The sequence below is a fragment of the Ranitomeya imitator genome, chromosome 3 (genome assembly GCF_032444005.1).
Source record: "Ranitomeya imitator isolate aRanImi1 chromosome 3, aRanImi1.pri, whole genome shotgun sequence".
In the NCBI taxonomy this organism is placed as follows: Eukaryota; Metazoa; Chordata; class Amphibia; order Anura; family Dendrobatidae; genus Ranitomeya; species Ranitomeya imitator.
In genome coordinates this window covers 48102674-48108122 of record NC_091284.1, presented here as the reverse complement: position 1 = coordinate 48108122, position 5449 = coordinate 48102674, and positions in this window count along the sequence as shown.

Genomic DNA, 5449 nt, shown 5'->3' with positions numbered 1-5449 from the left:
CTGGACAAACACAGCAGGACTGCAAGAATCCGGAGTTATATCGTAAAAACACCTGTCTGACACAGAGGAGAAGTGATCTGGACCCAATGAGGAGTAAATGTTCAGGCATGCTGGTGCAGACCAAACATGGGGGATTCACATAAACAGAAGTGACGCCTGAATGTGCAGCTGGGCTATAGGCTTCACATCATAGCAATGATTCTAGGGGAATAAACAACTTCTACACATAGAATCTGAGAAATCGGACACATTTTTGGGAGGCAATGGGGAAAAAACATACTTTCTCAATTACTTTGTACGTCGCATTTTTTCCTATGCCATAAGGTAAAATAATTTTTCAGACTTTGATACAGAGCGATTTCGCAGTATTGCCTCTCTGATGCCAGAAACCATGAGACCCCCCCCATCCTGCTCTCCATCCTAGAATCCTACAAAATGTCCAGTTTTTGTTCATGGCTTCATATCTTTTTTCTGCTGCTCCCCTGAGTATATAGCTTCTTGGTTTTTCATAAATCCTTCATATGTTTCTAGAGATATGGTCCTTTTAGTGGTAATTTTTATGACCCGTATAAGGGGGTGTGGCTCACATGATAATAATGTACAGCAGTCCAAAGACTTGCCCCAGAGGATCCTGTGGACCACGACACCATGGAAAAGAACAAATAAATTAACCATAAATTAAACAGCTCATATTTCTGGAATTGTATGGTGATAAAAAAGAAAATCGGCATACTCAGCTATAGCGGGAATAATATGAGAGCACAAATTGGCCACTTTGGACCTGGTTATAGGGCCTCTTTAAGCAGTGGGCAAAAAATTTAAATCACATGTCCATTGACCAGAGGTGGGAAAAGCAATTGGTTTGTGCTGCCCTTGGAATTTTCTGCTTTGGACTCTTGTATGTGACCTCTATGTACACAAAGATAATTGAGCATCCAGAGAGTAAATCTGAGCATTGTACCTGCAGGTATAGAAATAACTTAACAAAAGTCTCATTATCATTCCAGACAAGATTTCAATTTACTGACAAATCCTGTATACATAGTAGATAACACAGTATCTACCATTCCCAATAGGTGATGTTACATCCAGCTTTCTTTCCCTCCATTCACAATGACCTTATCCAGATTAGAACACGCTCAGAAAAAATTCTGTACAAATTATGTGTGAGTATATTGCTGATGCCATGTAACCGGTGGGGGATATCCTTTAACCTGTGGCAGGGTATCTTATACCCTGTATCATGTGGTGGGGCATCATGCACCTTGTAAATTGTGGGCACAGTATTCTGCACCGCATAACCTGTGCTGGGATATCCTGTACTCTGTATCTTTTGGTGGCATATCATGTACCCTGTAACCACTGGAGAGGTATCCCTTAATCTGTGGTGGGATATCCTGTACCCTGTAACCTGTGAAGAGGTATCCTGTAACTTGGGGTGGGATATCCAGTACCTTGTAACCTGTGGAGAGGTATGCTTTAACCTTTGGTGGTATATCCTGTACCCTGTAACCTGTGGAGAGGTATCCTTTAAACTGTGGTAGGATATCCTGTACCCTGTAACCTGTGGACAGGTTGTTAGGGCTAGCGGAGCGCACCAAGTAATAGGGTGATAGATACGAGGTGCGTTCGCAGCCCGGGGTCCACCGTGCAGAGATACCTGGTGTAAGTAATGGCGGATGGACACTGAGCTCACACGTGGGTTAAACTTCATCCCATGTGAAATGAAAGTGAGCTCTGTTGCCTCACAGAGTCGCGCTGTACACAGGGACTGAAACCCTAACTAAAAGTTGTGCTTGCTCTGGAACTCTTCTGTGCTAACCGCACACATGAAGGAACCAGATGCTAAGCCAAGGCTAATTGCCCCCACTGATGCTAGCTGCCTGCCTGAGGGTACAGCCCCAAGGCTAAACAAACTCACACCACTTATATACAGTGTGGCAGAGTATCCACTGGCAACTGCCAAACACAAAAGATACTAGCGCATGGCCGTGCGGACATGCAAACCTTTTAAAGCTGTAGCAGTTCAGGACCTTCCTAGTGGATCAATAGGAGCTGCTACAGGACCTGATCATCTGACCCCCGACCTCCAATGAGAGGTCTTACCCTGGGCATCTGGAGCGCCCCCAAGGGCTAGGGGGTACTCGGTACCGGGTCCTTCGGTTCTCAAGGGGGATGTCGCGGTGGCTGACCCTCAGGAGGTCCAGGAGGTCCGTTGAAATAAGGGAAAGGTCTTTAAAGGGGAAATGTTTGTGACGCCACCTGTGGTATTCGGTCAGGGTGACCGATGCTGCTTAGGGGTCCGCTGGGGTGATGTTATGACAGCTAGACGGTATACCTTCCCACAGGTGAAGTATGTCCCCAGGGCTTCCCAATGTGTGGATGGTGGATAATGAGAGGCGCAGTGAAGAACAAGGACACAAGGTTGCAGTCTCTTTACCTTTTTACTGAAGGCTTCAGCGTCCACAGTCCAGAGCACCAGATCAGAGGGCAGGCAGAGTCCCGCCGGTCTGAAGGCAAATCCAGAGTCCCCTTATCCAGGTGGAAATCAGTAGCCTTCCTCTAGCACCTGGGTGTTGTAGTACCTTACTGCTGAGCCTCTTATAAGGTCCTCACAAATGTTGTAGATGTTCTAGATGTTATGTCTCTTTCTCTGTCCCCCTGATGGAAAGGATAGGACAAACCCGTATGACTGATGGCCTGAGGCTTTTTACAGGGACTCTAGCATGCCCTGGACCCACAAGTTGCCACCGTGCCTCCTGGGTATAGGGCGGATCAGTAACTTGAAATTAGCTGTCCTGCCGATCTCTGGAGCATGGCATAAAGGACTATTGCTCCCTCGTTGTTCCGGCTACCGGATCCTGCACCTCAGAAGGAGGCTCCCTTTGCAGGGCAGAACTCCTTCTGGTTTCCACTCCTTTTGCTATGACTTCATTTCTCACCCTCTACAATACAGTTCTCTGTTTGTGTCTCTTTCTTAGGATGCTGCTGCACGTGGGGCAGGCGCAGCTCTGTGGCCTTCTGTCTAGGCCTCTGACAGGATCCCACCCCTGTCAGGGACCCACTACATGAGCGGAGCTCAGCTAACAGGTCACTGGGAGAAGCCCAGTCAGCTTCTGACTAACTTCCTATCCAGACCACAAGTTTTACCTAATTGTGAAGAGTGCCCTAATAAATAGGAGCATAGCTCCCCCTGGTGGACTGGAGTATGAAGTGTGTTGCATGGTTTGTGATACCTGGTAAAGAGATCTCCTTTATTGCCTTCAAACATAACATCACTCCCCCCTAGAGGATAATGATATTACTGCAACTTCCAGGACCCTGGGGCGCTGCATATGCTCAGGAGGGGAAAAGCAGGACTTAGTCCCAGGAGTGCCTGCTCCCCACTGAACAGCAATAGTTGTAATGGCTGATCCTGGAAGGGCAGCAGTAACCAAACGTGCAGTATCTGTCCTGGCCAGGCGCTGGGACCGACGTCTCCGCTGAGCAGGCTCCACTGCAGCTGGAGAAGAATGGGAGGCTGCAGCGAACATAGCTAGAGATTCCCCCTGTGCAGCGGCAGGAACTCGACGCCTAACACAGGTATCCTTTAAACTGTGGTGGGATATCCTGTACCCTGTTACCACTGGAGAGGTATCCTTTAACCTGTGGTGGGATATCCTGTACCCTCTACCCTGTGGTAGGGCATCCTGAACTCTGTAAACTGTGTTGGGGTATCCTGTAAACTGTAACAAGTGGCGGCGTATCTGCCATATTCAGTGCTTCAAATTCTCAGCATTTTAAGAATCTAAAGAAGAAAATTGCCTTGTTGTCATCTTCTTGGTTCTTCACTTTTCCACATATAGATTGGTCTTTTGCATCCTAAAGTTCTTTGACTATATGACAATTTGACTCAAAAGTGATGTACTTGTACTTGTACTCTTATCCAGGCCCATATATATCTATGTCTGTGTCATTATATCTTGGGGATGAGCTTGCTAAAATCATGCTGCTTTCCACAGACTCAGCTTTGATGTTTAACCCATGACCAATATCCTGAACCAAGTGATCGAGCCTGCAACCTGAATTGTGGACTTCCGAAACCGGAATACTCTGTAGTCAGAGGCTGTATACCGTATCTGTTGCCTGTAATCTTAGTATGAAACCCTTGGATCTGAGCTTGTGTCTTGTATCCTGGGTATGATCCATTGACACCCAAACATTGCCGTAGATGCTGTTTCACTGTCAAAATAATATTCAACATGGTGGGCATTTGGACCTCTGCCTATGTCCAGATCTCTGTACCTGTATTTGTAATATCCTCTGCTCTGATACTTACTACCTCAACTCCGATATATGTAGATAGACTCAGCCACTCTCTACCTGACTAACTCTTGACTGATCCTGCTCACTTTAACTGGTTAACGATTGGTAGTGTAATTTTTCAACATGGGTCATAAGCAAAAGGTGAAGCCGACTCCAGAATTTAAACCATTTCATACCTCCTGTGAAGCTTGGCAAATATTATTATAATTATTATTATTATACATTTTTATAGCGCCATTTATTCCATGGCACTTTACATGTGAAAAGGGTGCAAATATAGACAAATACAATAAACATGAGCAAAACACAAGGCACTAACAGGTACAGAAGAAGGGAGGACCCTGTCCACGAGGGCTCACAGTCTGCAAGGGATGGGTGAGGATACAGTAGGAGAGGGTAGAGCTGGTCATGCGATGGTTCAGTAGGTTGAGGATCACTGCAGGCTGTAGGCTTGTCGGAAGAGGTAGGTCTTCAGGTTCTTTTTGAAGGTTTCTATGGTAGGTGAGAGTCTGATGTAGTGGGGTAGAGAGTTCCAGAGTATGGGGGAAGCACGGGAGAAGTCTTGGATGCGGTTGTGGGAAGAAGAGATAAGAGAGGAGTAGACAAAGAGATCTTGCAAGGATCAGAGGTTGTGTGTAGGCAAGTAGCGGGAGACCATGTCACAGATGTGTGGAAGAGACAGGTTGTGGATGGCTTTGTATGTCATGATTCCTCTATATCCAGTGGATACGGAAAATATTCAGGCCCCTTTAAATTTTTCACTCTTTGTTTCATTGCAGCCATTTGGTAAATTCAAAAAAGTTCATTTTTTTCTCATTAATGTACACTCTGCACCCCATCTTGACTGAAGAAAAACAGAAATGTAGTAATTTTTGCAAATTAAATAAAAAAGAAAAACTGAAATATCACATGGTCATAAGTGTTCAGCCCCTTTGCTCAGTATTGAGGAGAAGCACCTTTTGAGCCAGTACAGCCATGAGTCTTCTTGACAATGATGCAACAAGTTTTTCACACCTGGATTTGGGGATCCTCTGCCATTCTCACTTTCTGTAAAGAAATAGTGGACATCACAGGCTGGGGAATGGGTACCGCAAGGAGGTAGGATGAGATCAGTGAAGGACAGTTAAAATGACTGTGGTATTCA